This window comes from Chlamydotis macqueenii, chromosome 5, assembly GCF_036417535.1.
Source record: "Chlamydotis macqueenii isolate bChlMac1 chromosome 5, bChlMac1.mat, whole genome shotgun sequence".
NCBI lineage: Eukaryota > Metazoa > Chordata > Aves > Otidiformes > Otididae > Chlamydotis > Chlamydotis macqueenii.
Genome location: NC_141560.1, coordinates 66594053 through 66611534, shown reverse-complemented (window position 1 = coordinate 66611534; position 17482 = coordinate 66594053). Strand labels below are relative to the sequence as shown.

Sequence of the window (17482 nt, the reverse complement as noted above, 5' to 3'; positions counted from 1 at the left end):
TGTTGTACTTAGAGTTGTGCTTTTTCAGAAAGGAATACTCAATTCAGTTCTGTAGATTTTTGATGCATAGTGAAACTCTACCTGCAGTGTTATTGCCTGCTTTAAAAACAAACAGCAAGAGAATGAAAAAGGAAATACAATCTCAGAATTGAGATTCTTAATAAAATTTGAAAATCACGTGTTCCTAAAATGTTTTCTTATGTCAAGAATATTAATCCTATTTGTTCCATTTTCTATTATTCACAAAATGTCCCGTTCAGCTTTGCGTTATATTTTAAATGTATGAATCTTTTTAATGACCAGAAGTTGACAAATTTAGACAAACTTAGATTCGTGACAGATGCTATAAGCTGTTGAGTATCCTGGAGTAGCCTATCCGTAGCACATTCCAGTAGAAATAAGAATGGGGCTGATCTACACCTTTACTTGATACTCAGAGTAAAAACCACTGTTCTTAGGCTCTAAAATAGCAAGATAGTCCTTGTTTGTTTATCTTTTTTATTTTATTTTTAATTAAATTGTGAGTAGGAAATGGTTTATAACAATAAATAAAATATTAAGTTTAAAAGACATATTTACTACGTTTCTTTTCCGTAGCAGAGACAAGCACTCTCTGTTCAAAGTTTGAGTCACTTTTAGTCTACTTCATCGGAAAGATCAGAAATTAATAATACCTAAACATGCAGTTCCTGTGTAAGCTTTCCATACAAAGCATAAATACTTTTGTTACACACATCATATGCACATATTTATTGTTTTTTAAATAAACAAATCCTCTACATATTCTCCTCAAGATAACAGAGAGGAAAGAGAACTGATATGGGATGATGCTGATCATATGAGGGGGGACACACTAAGTATACTTCAGATACTGTAGTGAGTTCATATGTGAATTACATTTTTGCAGAGCTTGCACTCTATTCCAACTGAAGACTGAACCTACAGTGCAATTTTATGCTAGGTTTTTTTAATTGGTATGGATTTGTCAGCCACTGGCACTTCTGGGAAAATTTCATTTTCAAGTTGCATTTTCACAACTCTCTTTGGGAAATACTATTAAAATATTTCTCAGGGAGTGGAACATTTTCCATTCCATGTAAAATGTTTTAAAAAAATTAATAATTTGAACAAGTAAAAAAAAAATTTATGAATTCTCTGAGTTTTCTTTAAAATGCTTCTATGGATTCATATCTTTAATATTTACACATGTAAATACAAATTTTCTCTATTTAACAATGCAAAATTTTCCTTTTTAAAAAAAACAAAACAAAAACAAAAACCCAACACAAAACCAGACATCTAAACTGCTTTGAAAGTACCTCTCACACTGTGGTAGTGTTCTTCTGTGTGCTTCTATTTATTTATGTATTTATTTATTAAAGGGGCACAAAAGAAATCTTGTGCTTGCACAATATTTTTAAGAGATATTTGGTAATCATAGGTAATTAACCCACACTGAGGGGAGCCCCTGTTGTGGGTTTGTGCTGTCAAAAGCAAAACGTTTGGTTGTCCAATATGACATTTTTCAACAAAAGTTAATTAAATAGTCTAGTTAAAATTCACATGGGGTGGACGATACTACCTTTGATAGATAGTTTGATTTTAGAACTCAGTCTTGATGTTTAGTCATTTTGAAATTTGATCTTGGAATAGAAACTTGTTTGAGCAGCATCATATTTTTTCCTCCTTATCTTTTTCTCCCCAAACAATTTGTCTGAATTAGGATATGATTTGCCTTTTCATTGCTTTGTTTGCAAAGAATTTCGCACTTGAAAAGGTGTTATTCAGTTTGATCTCTTGTTTGTTTTCCAGCCAGGTTTCTTGTCTTCATTTGTTCTGTTCTTACATTTTGCTATTCTAAACTATTCTGAGTTTGATGTGTATGAAGACCTGATCTGCTTAAACCACTTATTTAAATAGTGATTTCTGATGTCTTTGGTCTATGAGAGTGTATATATAGGGTCAGTCTGAAAAGGTGCACGTTGCTTTTTAACTTGCAAAGGAAATATTATTTCAGTTGCTCATGTGTTGTTTAAGCCACCTCTCGGTTATCTTCACCTGCAATCACAGCAATCTTGCTTTTTTTTTTTTCTCCCACCCGTAATCATTGGATGCTTTGCAATTGAGCTCCCTAATTCTAATAGTCATATTAGTCCGATCCTATTGACCATACAAAATCCTTTCTCACTGTACACAAATAAATATTCCATTAGTCAACATTCAAAACATCTGACTGCTAATGATTTTCTTAGAATCATAGACTCATAGAATGCCATGATCTGGTGGATGACACTCTGGGTGTGGCATAGTAGTATGAGTTCTCCCATCTTCGATATTACAAGAACATAAGAAATGTTCCATGACCTGTCAGTCTCAGAGTCTTGTCTGTGACAACGGCAATAGCAAATGCTACTAGGGCAGAGTGTGTGAGCCTGCCTCACTTCCGACAGCATCCGCAGTCACTGATTTTGGGATGTTAGATGTATCTCTGCCGATTCCCTCTACTGTATGTTTGTGGACTTACTGTCCATTAATTTCTCTAAATCCTTTTTTGATATTGGATACCTCCACAACTTCTTACGCCATCAAATTCCCTCCTACTTCGCTGTTTATATTTAACTTTTTTTTTTTAAATATCCTTTCCTGTTGTACTCCCTTGAGCAAGTTTTTCTAAATTCTGAGTTGTTCCCTGTGTAGCTTTCTTAGCTTTACAGAGTCATTCAGTGTTTTAGTGGCTTCTAATACAGCATTTTGAAACAGCTTCTAGGCATTTTGTATGTATTTTTATTGTTTGACCGCTAATTTCAGAATTTGTAACTACTTGCCTTATTTTTACATAGTACTCTCTTATGAGATTGAATGTCTGCATGCTGGATTTTTGTGTGTTTTGCTGTCCTGCCACAGTAGTACCTGTTATTGCATCTAGCAACTGCAAACAGTCTCCCATTAGCTCTTCCAGAACTCATCCCAAGGAAACTCTTAAGAATAAACCAGAATAATGGGTCTTTTTGGTGCTGCTGGGCTGGCTGCACTCACTTACTCTGTAGCTTCTTTCAAGTCTTTTTTTTTTGTGTTGCAGTTGTGGCAGTAAATGAAGCTTCAGTCTGGTTGAGGTCTCTACACTATATGAAGAATAAAAAATATTATGATTTCTTTTTAATATTTTGGCAAATGCTTGGAGAACAGTTTAACGTACAGGAGGAAAGTATATCTATAAACTGAGTGGCTAACATTTATAAGGTCATAAATGAAGAGTACTTTTCATATGTATCCTGCCACACCTGGTTGTGGTTTGTTTTTGGTTTTTTTTGCTTTTTTTTTTTTTTTTTTTTTTTTTGGATAGAGGTTTTGTGAGTTGCTGAATGGTTTATGGAGTCCTGTATGAATGTTATTTGGGACATCTGTGTGACTGGGGCTTCTCAAAAAGCAAATAGAAATAGCATATTGGAAATGGTAATTAAACTTAGAGGTAGAACAATGATTAAATTAGAGATAATGGTTTAGATGAGAAGGAGAACACACCAGGTAAATAAAAGAAATTTTCAGTTTCCTGAAGCCTTCAGTGATGTGTTTTCTGCTCTAGCTTACCTGCTTCTCCTTCCTCCTCCTATGTCCAAATTACATAGAATTTAACTAGAATTCAACTGGAATTATTCAAAAAGATCAATCTGATTTGTATTACTCATGTCTTTTAAGTCATAAAATTAACAAGTTTTACTGAAGAGAAGAAAAAGGCACTTTCTTCTCTAGGGAAATAGTCAACTACTGTCTAGATGCTCTAAATAGAACTACGGAACCTAATTTCTACAAATGTTATGAATTTGATGCAGGAATAAAAAGATGTAGGAGGACTATAATAACAAAGACATTACTAAGGGAAAGAGACTTCATATAATTTGCAGCAAAAAGGAAATGAAGTATAGGAGAAAAAGGCAATAAAGATTTGGTCTTCTAGGTTCTCAAAACTATGTGAGAAATGATGAAGACCTGTTTCCTCCCCAACCACCCAAGCCCAGATGCACCTCCCGCAAGATACAAGGGTTTTGTATGCAAATGTTTAAGAGTAGCAATCATACATAGCTTAAAAAAAAATAATAATATGCAGGAAAAGGTTTGATGCAAGTACTGATAGTGCTTGCATTCAGGTGATGTATCTGCCATTCCTGCTACCCTATCCAAACACGGTCACATAGATAAATACTGGAAAATCCAACTTTTTGTTTGTTTCTGATTTAATCAAGTTACCTGAAATATTTCAATTTTTTGTATTGTCATCTTGCAAGATGTTCCAAGAGATGTAGGAAGATATTGTGGGCACTGTTTATTTTGCACACCGTTTAGGAGGAAATATAAAAAAGTACTTGTCATTAAAGAAGCAATATGGTCCTAGCATGCCCTGGAAATCAGAAGTTCTAGCATTCTGTTCTTGACTTAGTCAAGTAAACCTCCTTTGAGAGAAATTTTATTTGAGAGCATTACTACTACTAGCATCAGCTAGTGTGTGGAAGAGGAACCAATAGCTATACCTATCTAATGCAAATTTCTATACTATGTTTGCCAGTTCCCTAAAAGTAAGCAAACATACCAGTTTTTCTAAAATTTCAGTAGTTGTTTTTGAGAGTTTCATATTTTAACAAAGATTTGACTGAGTTTAAATGGTATGATTTTAAGGAAACATTATGTTACTAGGTTCTGCCTTGAAGCGCTGAATATCATAGAACCATAGAATAGTTAGGGCTGGAAGGGACCTTTAAAAGTCACCTAGTCCAATCCCCCTGCAAGGAGCAGGGACATCTCCAACCAGATCGGGTTGCTCAGAGCCCCATCCAACCTGGCCTTGAATGTTTCCAGGGATGGGGTATCTACCACCTCTCCAGGCAACCTGTGCCAGTGTTTCACCACCCGCATTGTAAAAAAATTCTTCCTTATATCCTGTCTGAATCTGCCTCCCTCTATTTTAAGGCCATTATCCCTTGCCTTATCACAACAGGCCCTACTAAAGAGTTTCTGATCATCTTTGTGGCCTCCTTTGGACTCGCTTCAACAGGTCCACATCTTTCTGATGTTGGGGGCTCCAGAGCTGGACTCAGTACTGCAGGTGGGGTCTCACAAGAACAGAATAGAGGGGCAGAATCACCTCCCTCGACCTGCTGGCCATGCTTCTTCTGATACAGCCTGGGATGCGGTTGGCTTTCTGGGCCGCAAGGGCGCATGCTGAGTCTCTCATCCACCAGCACCCCCAAGTCCTTCTCCTCAGGGCTGCTGTCAATCCATTCTCTGCCCAGCCTGTATTTGTGCCTGGGATTGGCCCGACCCATGTGCAGGACCTTGCACTTGACCTTGTAGACCTTCATGAGGCTTGCATGGGCCCACTTCTCCAGCCCGTCAAGGTCCCAAAATCTTGTTTGTAAGATTGAATATGCTATGTATTTAATAATTGACAGAATTTAATCTGTATTTTTAAAGCTGCTATCTGCATACAGATATACAGAAACAGTTTATGAAAATGAAATTCCTTTCATAGCTTCTTTTGACCTTTCACGTATCGTGTTCACCCTCAGTTTGTATTGGAAAATTGTAGTTTTTGCAATGTCAGGCTCTTCCATGACTGTAAAAATAATTGCCTATTTAGTTCTGTTCTTTCAGCGCATGCCCTACTGCCATTCAACTTTGCATTTTGGAGATAGAAATAGAGAACAACAGCCTTCTGACTGAATGCTGCAGCTGTGATGCAGGGTGCAACGATAGGACGTTGTACAGAAAAGCCATTTTCAGGCTATTCAAGGCTTTGGGGAAAAAAAAAAAAACCAACAAAAATAGTCCCTGATATAGAGGAAAAAAAACACTGCTAGATCCAGCTCATAGGGATTGTGTGTCTAAAAATCCTGTATTTTTTAGAGGTCTCTAAGTGCTTGCTGCAATACCAGAAAAAGTCTGTCAGACTTCCAGCTGTAACATTGTGTGGATTGTGTTAATGTAGTCTAATAAAGGATTGACATGTAAACAGGTAAGCTCTTATTTCGACACGTTTCTATTATTGACAAAAAACCCGAGAGGTCTGAAAATTCAGAAGCACTGGTAGAGCTAAGAAAGTCGGCAAAAATGTAGGCTAAAATAGGATATGTATAAAATACTTCAAAAAATTTTCACTTTTGGAGATGGCCTGTTACTGAGTGAGCAGCTCAATTCTGTCATATCAGTCATGTACCATTTGTGGAAAATGATGCCAAAACTGCTCTAAAAATGAGGCTAAAGATGCTGTGTTAACACTTGTTTATATCAGAAAAATTATGGGTCTCAACAATTGCTTTTTGGCATTCAGAACCAATCATTTTGGATGAAATTTTGAATATGCATGATGGATTAATTTCTCTAAGTGAATGTCTCTCTGTTTTGATGTGTGTTGTCCATTTTGTTAGCTTCTCATTCCTTTCCTACTGGTACACCTATAAAAGCCATCTTCAGTTAAAGGCAATTGTCCTAGCTGGTGTACACTTATGCAGTTTCTTTGAGGTAAATGAGTTGGGAATGTTCCCTAAAAGTTAATAAATGGTGTATATTCTTTTCTGCAAGGGAGTGGAATCTTATTCAGCTTTGTCACATGGACAATATAGTTGCCTCACATTAGAGTTTTAAATGTGTAAAAAAAAAAAATTGCTTTTATTTAAACCACTTAATTACATTTGATTAGGTAAGAAAATACTGTCTAGCTCATCACATTATCTATGGGCAAAGCATTTTGCATTATCTCTGTGTACACCTGCATTAAGGTATGTTAATATATTTACAGATTCTATTTACAACAATCCCATGTATTTATAAAGTTGATCCAGTGGATTATATCAAGCAATCTATTTCTTTGCTGTTTAGGCTGTGGCAGAACTTTGAAGAACATGAATTACATAAAAGATGTATAGTAATACAGGCAATACATAGGAAACTAGGAATGGAAAATGAATTTGACTGTAGCTCTCAGTAATATGTGTTCTTTTTTGCTAAGAAGCCCAGTTTTAAATAACTACCTTGTAAACAATACTTTTGCTCTATTCATGTATAAATTGTGGTTATAGCTTTAGTGTCGAGTAAATCATCCTAAACCAGAATTTTCTCCAATCTCTCTGTGCTTAGCTGCACTAATAAAAGTTAGAGTCACAGCAGTTTAAAGTCTCACCTGATCTATTGGGAATTTCATGCCCTGCGGGGTGAATTCAGTCGAATTGCATTGAACTACGGTGGAGAAAAAATAAGCAACAAACCTCCCTTAGCAAAGCAGAAATGAAATTCTAAGGCTTTCAGACTGTATGCTGATACTATTCTATAAAGGAGGATATTGCAGTTCTTCATTCTCCACATTCTGTGAATAAAACTAACTACTATCCTGTGATTTTAAATTTTTATTATTTTTTTTTTCCCCCCTAAGTATAAAAGCCTGTCCCCCTGAGGAGAAAACGGGGTAAAGTCCTGTTCCCTCTTTGGTTCCTGCATTGGTTCTACAATTCAGAAAACATCCACAAGTGTCAGAGGCAGAGGCGCTACGCAGGGAAAGGTGAATGAGCAGGAACAGTACAGAAACAGCTTCAGATACCATTTTGCTTTGAATTCAATATTGTTTCTCGGTTGATTAAACCTTCTTTTGAAGTATAAAGAAGAGATATATTTGTTATGACAGAGTAGCAACCACAGTGAATGTTAGTATAAGCTTTTGTTTTTAAAAGTTTTTGTTTCATGACCTTGTAAACCTAAAGACGTAGAACATATTTTCTCAGTTAATGTTGAACGATAACCAGAATCAGAGCATCAATTAAAGGAATATAATAGATATGCTATGTCTGGATCCCTCTTTCCTAGGGACTGCCATGTTTTCAGATTCTTCATTCATCCTTTAAATCTAGATCCAGAGTTTAAAGAATCTCATTCACAGCCATGAACTACTAGAAAGTGAAGGAGATGTTAAAATAAGAATGTTTAGGTAAAATGTGTCCTTAATGAATGAGAAGATTAAAAATGAAATGTGTACCTATTAGGTTTCTACTTTAATCCTGTGCTTAGCCACAGTATTTAGAAAGCTCCCTGCTTAGATTTTGCCCGATATTCTTTGTCTGCCATCTTCTCAATTGACTGCAATGTTGAAAGTCATAGCAGTGTGATTTGTAATCTTGCTGAAGTCATTCTGATGTTTTTACTCAGTTCTCCCATGCTGACCCGGACACTTTATTAAGTGACATCCTCCTTCATTAAGTCTAACATTAAAAAATGGGCCTGAGTTCTTTCTTTTTCTTACTCATCTAGTCTGAAATCTGTGTAACAGGCTTTTTATCCCTGAAGCTTAGTCTTTTACAGTAGCGAAATCTGTAGCGAATTATCATCTGTGGAGAAAAAAAGAGTAATTTCCTATATATGGCTTTGTTTCCTTTCATGGGAAATTACTATTGGTAATTAGTGATCGAGGATACTGATGCTACATAACGTGGTAGTATCCAAGGTAAACTTTTATAAACATTTTGAAGATCAGATTTTATAGGCCTTTGGGATAAAGGGAATGCTAGAGTTTTCTGATGATCAGTTTTGTCTTAATTTTGTGTGAGTATGACCAGTATATTTGAAACTAAGGATTAAGAATAGTAGTCCTTCACTACATCTTATTTCCAGAAGGCAGCAAAACATGAAGTATAAGAGATTTTCTTGAGTAATAAAGCTAAAGGAGCTGTTTTCTGTCCTTGGCACACAGAACTCTCAATTACATCTGTTGTAGTTTCACCAGGCAACAGGGGCAGCATGAAATCGAATTAAAATCTTTGATCTTTGAACTTGTACAGAGAGTTTTGTGAATCTTAGTGTTATCCAAGTCAGTGTTTTCCAGCGTTACAGATCTCAAGGACAATGGGGCTCAGAGCCAAGCGCCAGAGAACTTGAAGCATAGACAAAATTTTAATTTTATAATTAATTTTAAATTTATATTTAATGTTAAACTTTCCCTGAAGCTAGTGTAAATTTTGCCAAACAGGAAAAGAGAAGTGCTGATCTAATTTATTCATGTTATGCAGACAAGTGGAAAAGTTTGCTTTTAGTACCAAGATGTTAAAATTACCTGGTGGGAAGACCCCTTAAAAGGAAGTAACAATGATAATTGTGGTTAAAAGAAGAATTGTTCAAATTTTCTGTTCAAAGTCTTGGATACACACCTGATTTTTATCCTTAGAGGAAATAATAAAAGAACATTTAATAATCAAATTTCCATGGTTCATAAAGAAAGAGAAGGCAAGCTGTTGATTTTATCATTACAAATAATGCTATCAATTACTGATGTTTGTCACTTAGAATTAAAAAAGAGGGATCACCCTTGAGGAGCCGAGTCATCCAAATTGAGTATCAGAGTATCCTTTGCCTCTGAAAATAGCACACAGTACTTAATAACATAAGAGTTTATAAAGGTATATGGGGCATAAAAATACGATCAGTTTATTAATTAAAAAAGTTGCTTGATAAAGTGATGTGGTGCCTGGAATGGTCTTATCCTGGGCTGAGAGCTCTCCAGAGGATATGAAGGTTAGACTACAGGTTAGAAGGTTAGATTGGTTAGCTGGAACATGGCTCTCCTAGTGACAACTAGATTTCCATGAAAGTCAATACAAATTTAGAGAAAAATAAACTGGCAAACCTCAAAATTGATCATGTTATGGTACACCATAAAAAACTTCCATTGATTTTAAGGGAGAAGGCTTGGAGTGTTTGTCTTTTCTTTAGAACCATACTATTGAATACAGATGGCTATTTGCTAAGCTCAGTGGGAGCAGAAAGTGATTTTTTTTAAAGTATATTTTGCTATTCAGATTTAAATTAAACTGGACTGCTGTTGTTTTGTACATTTTAATCAAGATGAGGTATAGCTGGAAGATGTCAGCTTTATGTGGTGAAGTATTTTTCGACTGAGAGTTGATAGCCTATGACTTTATAAAGATTACAATTCTCTCCGGAGACTCATTATCCTCTAGTTGTAATTTGATTAAGCTAAATACGATATTTGGAATGATAATTCCAATTATGTATGGCTATTCAAAGTGGATAAAAAGATAACAATACTAAAATACTGAATTGAAATTTATGTTAGAATTATTCTAGAAAAAAAAAAGCCACACATAAAATTCCTAAGTTGCTGGTCATGTACTGCCTGAGTTAAAGGGTGGTTACAAGCTCTTCAGCTGTAATGTGACTCCACTATGTTGTTCTAAAAGAAGTAGAATCACACAAAACAGTTTTTTCTTGACAGCAAAAGGAATTGCTTCTTATCTACTTTGCATTTATTTCAGCCTGAAACCCTGAAGTATTTTCAAATGCAGATATTTTTGTCTTTGTAAAAAAAATTCAGCAGGCTTAGGAGGTGTGTTCAAAGTTTGTTCAATTCAAATAATTATGTATCACTTTTCCTAATTAATATCTTAGCCTTGCTAGGGAATTGCTTGCCTTAAAAAAGTGAAAACATTGATAGTTTACTGCAGTGGGAACAAAACACTCTGAAATTTGACTGGCCTCTTCCTATAAAATCACTGGAGCAAATCACTAAATATTACTCTAGTGGTACAAAATAGTTCACCCTCAGCATCCAGTTAACCTCACAGTGAGTCTTAAATGTAGAAATTGTGCTATTCTGGGCCAAATTTCCCAATTTTCTGTTATCCAGAAACATTTTAAACCACTTTGTTCTGGAGGCTTTTTCTTCCATGGTACTGCCTTTTGAACACTGTTGAACCATATCTGGGGCTGCAGATATTATCGGAGAAGGAAATATTAAACAGATCAATCGACTTGTCACCAATTTTAGGCATAATAATTTGAGTGAGTTGCATTGATTTTATTTATTTGTCGTTGAAGTACTGTATTGATCTTAAGAAAGCTGGTTATATAGCTATGCTGTAATTCAAAAATACAGTTTTCATTAGACTGCTTCAAAGAGCCTTTGCCATATCTGTCATATTTTGCTTATTTATCAAGTTTACCTATAAAAGCTTTCCCAAGTAATGAATCTTCTGTTTTTCAGAATTTGATTTCACAATTTTTGCAACCAAAAATGTTTAAAAGAACAACTGATAATGCTTGAATTGTTCCTTTTTTAATGAATGATCTCTGTCTTGTAAACAATTTGAAATACACATTGTTTAATAGATGTGGAAATATTTCTTAGGTAAAATTATAAGGGTTTTATCTAGCAGATACTACTTAAAGTGTTCTGGAAGATGTTCTAATTTTATTTTTGAATAAGGACTTCTGAATAGTCTTTTGTTTTATCAAATAGATACGTGAACTCAGGAAAGGTCTGCATGGCTTAAAGAAATTGTAAAAATGTCAGATTCATATGGTTTATCCACAAACTGTGCTCTCCTTTAATATACTATGATTACTTACAATAAATATTTTAAATTTGAAAGAATTTCAGACTATAAATTTAGTCCTGTGTGTCGGATGTCCACTTCCGAGTCGTGTGTGTGTGTTTATGCATGTATTTGTATGTATGTATTTGTGTATACACTTAAATAAAATACATTATATATAGATCAGTACATTTTCATGTGTGTACAAGAACAGAATGTGATGTTAAAAAGTAGCTTAAAGGTAGCAAAATGCCAACAATTGATTCACTGAAAACTGTGATGGCTTAGTTTCCCTGGATGTGCCCAGGAGACTTTTTTTCTTTCTATATTAACTTGCTGTTGCTATTTCTTGTGTCAGAACTTAGAATCTTTCCATGTCACTCTTAAATTATTCTGTTTGTGACAGATTTTTTTTATCCTTATTTAAGATTATTTTTCACTTGATTTCAGTGGAGTTTTGCTCATTTATTGAAGAAGATAATTTGATCTTAAATTTAAAATACTGCAGGATAGCACTGAGCTAGAAAATCTGTTTTCAAAATCAGACTCAGCAATTGTCTCAAGTACTAATTCATGGAAATGAATCCCTTTAGTCTTTCTTGAAATGGTATCCATATGCTATCCTTGATTTTGACAATGGATGGCTGGTGTTCTGCAAGAACAAGCACCTTTAAAAGTGAAGGATTTATGCTAGGGCCCATACTGAGAAGCAGGCTACCGAGACAGAGGTCTACTGGCAGCGTAAAAATAAGGTTTCAGTGGAAGAACATGGGGTGTGCTGTGCAACGGTGGCCATGGTATGCCTCAGCTGTATGGCTTTGGGTGCTGTGCCAGTATGAGGCATGAAACGCGATTTGGGGACTTGTTCCTCTGTAGAAAAATCCCCAGATACAATAAAAAGCCAAAATTCAAAGCATCTTCATAGGAAATAAAACAGCCGTTAACAGCTTCCTTCTGTTTGGATATGTGTTCTTTTTGGCTGTTTACCTGTTTTTTAAAGGCCATATTTTGTAACAGGCAAGATGGTAGAAAAAATTGTAATAAAAACAGGGATTTACTGTTGGGTTGAATGCAGATGGTAGGATTATCTTTTCTTAATTTCCAGTTTGTAAATTTGTGATAAGAAACTGCTTTCCACTTAAATTGATGTACATGGACAGCAAAAAAATATTCAATATTAGAGATAGTAAAAGAGTTGTGTAAAACAAAATTCCCAGGAAATGTGATGATGCTTCATTCGATGGCTAGCTGTGGCTTCACCTTGGCCTAAATGAATGAGTAAGGGTAGATGGAGGGTTGGTCAGCCTCTCCGCTTCTACTCTGCTGTATCGCTTCAGTAGACACAGAGGCCAGATGAACCCAATTAAATTCCTGAGGTAACTCCCATGTATTGTCTGCGTTAAATCAAATGCTTACTATGCCATAAATTTCTCTTTTTTTTTTTCTGCTGCATAGAGTTTGTAGGCAGATGAAATTTAATGGAGTTTTTTTTTTCTCCCTGAATTCTCAATAGCATAATTTGTGCTTTTACAAAAATTTCTTCTTGCTGTGCATCTGTGTGTTACAACCATGAGATTTAGTATACTTGATTTGTTTGATGCTAGGCACTCAACATTTAAACTGTAGATTTTATGCTGATAAATTTTAAGTGTTGGGAGAAAAGAAGTGGAGATTTGGAACCTGAGAGTTAGGATCTCTTCGTTTGCCAAAAAATGAGCCAAACTAGATCAAGGAAATATCAGCACCCAGGCATGAAATTTGTATTCTGTAGCTCCTCAATGGATGGTGATTAGTTTTGGGTAAAAGGGGGAACTTGTTATTTACCAGTGCTTCCTTCCTATAGTGATGTCTGTCTTGTTGAATCCGGATCAGGATTTACTAAGATACCTGATGGGGCAGCAACTAATTCTTATTATGAAATAATTTTTTTTTCTCATTTTTTTACAATGCTGTCACCTTATTTTAATTTCACAAGATGATAAAATGTGTCATGGAAATTCATTGTGAAAAGCACATTATTTTTGGCAGAAATGTAAATAAAATTACATAGCAAAGAACCAGTCAAACCCAGAACTGCGGAGACAGGGATAAGGTTGCAGTGATTCAGTATTCTTCATGAACTGTTTCTGTAAAGTCCCCCTACCTATACAGTACAGCTCTTTGGTATACTCTACAGAATCTGAATATTTCTTTTTAAAGCTTCATGCTGGTCCTTTTAAGCATCATTTCAACAGCACACAAGAACTGGCTCACTGAATCAACTGACATGATTACAGTTAATTGCGTCCTTTTCTGGGTCAGAGGGTGACTGTTTTTCTCCAAAAGGAGCAAAAAAACCCCACTTCTTGAACTTTCTATTCTTGCAACGAGCAAAATCAGATCTAGTTTGATTGCTAAAATATGCACAGACAAATTAAAAGCAATGTCAGGCCATTGTTTTTCACCGCAATGATTACTTAGATGGAAAACCGATTGTAAATATTTTTCTCTTAATAGATGCAGATTGCCGGTGACTGTTGCCAACTCTTGTTTTTATCGTTTGGGTAAAGCCCCAACTTACGTTTGAAAGAGGCAAGTGCGTATGTGCAATTCAGAATAATCTTATTTGCACTGCATTGCTTACTACAACTTACATCCTCTGCACAGAGAGGGTACCAAGTAGAAAACAGCTAGGTAGCACTTTGTGTAACACAGATTGAATGGTTCCTGTGCATTCTCTAACATTGTTGTAAAATAATACCCAATTATTATGGTGGTTTAAGCTCAACAAATTATGCGAAGTTTGTTAGTAATTTTAAGTTAATTACTTTTTATCATTTGTCGTAGTTCAGCCCTGATCAGGACCAGACTACGCAGTCTCTCTCTCACTCCCCCCACCTTCCGAGAGAACAGGGAGAGAAAATATAAGGAAAAACGGCTTGAGGTTTGAGATAAGGACAGGGAGAAATCCTTAAAGTTACCGTCATGGGCAAAACAGACTCGACTTGGGGAAAACTATTCATTTATTACTACAAACAGCAGGATAATGAGACAGAGAACAAGATAACCTCCATCCACCCCTCCCTCTTCCCAAGCTTAACATTATCTCTACTACCTTCCCCCCGCCCCCCCCCCCCCCACAGCGGCACAGGGTTGGGGAAGAGGGAATGGGGGTTGCAGTCAGTTCATCATACGTTGTTTTACGCCGCTGCTTCATGGTCGGGGGAAGAACTCCTCACATTCCTCCCCTGCTCCATCGTGGGGTCCCTCCCACGGGCCACAGTCCTTCATGGAACTGCTGCGGCGTGGGTCATCTCTTCCACGGGTGCAGTCCCTCCAGAAGAGCTGTCCCAGCGGGCCCTCCATGGGCCACAGCTGCCTTCAGGCATCCACCTCCCCCAGTACGGGGTCCTTCATGGGCTCCAAGTGGATCTCTGCTCCTCCGTGGACCTCCATGGGCTGCAGGGGGGACAACCTGCTCCACCATGGTCGTCACCACAGGCTGCAGGGGAATCTTGGCCAGGAGCCGCATTACTCCTCCCCCTCCTTCTTCACTGACCTTGGCGTCTGCAGCCGTTCCTCACAACAGGCTGGTAGATGTCTCTCAGGATCTTTTTTTACATCTTACTCACTTCTCATCTCCTTTCCACTTCTTGCAGCCGGGCTGGACCGAGTCGGGCCCAGTCAGCTGCCTGGCGAGAGGCCAGAGGGTGAGGCCTGCGCCTCCCCCTCTGCGCCTCTGCCCCCGCTCAGCTTCTTCACATCTTCTCTCCTCTTTTTTTTTTTTTCTGTTTTCCCCTTCTTAAATACGTTATCGCAGAGGCGTTATCACGGGACATTCTGCTACCAGTCGGCTCGGCCTTGGCCAGCAGCAGGTCCACCCTAGGCCCGGCCGAGTCCACTGAACAAAGGGGAGCGACTTCTAGCAGTTTCCTACAGAAGCTACCACCTTAGGCCCCCCTCACTAACAAAACCACGACATCATTAAATGTCCCACATATTTTCCATTTGGAAGATGTTTAATTTTCTTATAATTGTTCTAGTCTTTGTAATAGATTTAGAAGTAGTCCTGCAAGTGCTAAAAGGAAGGAAATTAAAACCTAACTTTGCCCGAACTTTTGAGGTTTCTCTTCTATTATTCTTAGTGATGCTTTAAAGTGTATATTTCTAGATCTAATTCAGATTTATTTTTAAGTCTGATTATATATACTGTAAATATAGCAAAGTGCTATTACTTTGCTGCATTCAATTAAGGTCAACTTTAAAGTAGTGTTGTACATTTCTCACGCTGTAACTCTCTTACTTGCAAAGGTGAGTGGAGTACACAAGTGTTTGCTGATTCTCTCACCTAGTTAAGCCATGGTATCAGCATCATCGCTGAGATGGATGCCCTGGCTGCAGTGTGGGTAATGATAGCTCTGTTGGTTATTCTTTTTTACTAGCCCCTGATCAGGATTCTGGTTGTTCTGTGCCTTATTTTACCCGTTACTTACTTGCCAAATACATTATTTCTCTAGTTAATCCATTAGTCCGAGGAACAATAGGTAGGACCACTTATTAAACAAAGTAAGGTGAGATATTATCAGTTGCGTTAAATATAGTAAGTGTAATTGGGAATAGGGCCACATACCTGCCTGACTTGTTAGACTTAAAGTGTAGATCATGATTGTGTAATGTTTTGGCTGTTACTATTTCAAAGCATAGTTACTCATATTTGCTAAAAATTTGAGTTTACAAATCTGTGAATTTAAATCCTGAACTCGTGGGAATTTGAAATGATACAACTTTATCATTGACGTGGAATTTGGATTTTGGGAAGTAATTATGGATTCCAAGACACGCAGCTGTTAAGCAGTAAGTTCATTAAAAGATTGCTCCTCTGAAATCCAGCTGCATTCAGAAATATTCAAATATATTTTGCAGATAAAAACATACCACTTCTAAATTGTATGCGTAGTCATCTGTAGCTTTAAGAAACATTCATGAGAAGTACACCTTCTATGACCTCAAGCCAGGTCTGAAAAGTATATGAGCATAGAAGTTATTAAATTTGCTGGGCAGATGCATTACTTAGATTGCCTGCCTATGGCTGAAAGACCAATATTCGATCTGATATCATCAAATTGGGTAAATTACATTTTTACATCCTTTCTTTTCCAAGACAAGTATTAATGTGAAATCTGCTGACCGTCAAATTTGCTCTCTTGTCCAATCCTTATTAACACTTAGTTTCAACTAAAATAAAAAGTAAAAATCTAATAGGTATTGAAATATAAAGGGAGAAAAAGTATGAAAAATTAATCCTGCATGGATTTTTGTGGGTACTGTCTTAGGAATAAGTGTCCTGAATGTTTGTCTTTTTTGCAAAGTGGAAAAAAAAAAATTTAGAGGGGATTAAAATTTCTATACTTTTCCTTCCATGATCTTAAAATAACAGAAATTATGAGATTAGAGCACCCCTTAGAAAAGATGGCTGTGTAGATATTGGATCTGCACTCATTAAGAAAGAAGCAAAGCCTGGATCTTCCACAGTCTCCATGAGATGCAACATGACAGCTTGTTTTGTGAGTCTGTGAGGTAAAGGTGAGATGCTGAACTGCTGATTGCAGAGGAGGCTGAGACCTGCCCAGAAGCAAGGTGTTAGTTGTATGAGGTTTTAATACTGTGATGCTGAAAGACTGAAGAGAGCAGAAAGAGAGAATATGAACAAGCATTTATGTATTTAGAGTATTTACCTGCATGCTTACAGCTTTTCATGTGTGACTTGTTTGCAATTTGGATTTTATACAATGCTGAAAAACACAAACTGCAGTAAGATCTGTTGTCTGACACTTGCTTCGTGTTGAATCACTGCAATTCAGTTAAGTAATTTTAGTTAAGCTACCTGACTTTACAGCAGCTGACTATTTGAATCCATGTTAAAGAAAATATGGATCTCTTGTGATATTTTTGTGCTTATTGTATTTTTTTTTCCTCAAGTCTTACTAACTTATTCTGCTGTTTTCATCTTACTCCAGAATCTGCACCTATTGAGCACATGGTTGGCGTGCTTGGCCTTTTGCTTTCTATGTAAACCTTTTAATTTTGGGGGAATAAGAAAGAGTACTGGGCTGTTCTACATCCTTTACCTCTCCCCA

At 36.6% G+C, this 17482-nt stretch overlaps 1 protein-coding gene across 2 annotated transcripts in view; it reads left to right on the top strand.

Annotated features, from left to right (window-relative positions):
* The window catches only part of LUZP2 (leucine zipper protein 2), a 206133-nt gene that overhangs the window by 101426 nt on the left and 87225 nt on the right, over nucleotides 1–17482 (top strand). The window lies entirely within an intron of this gene.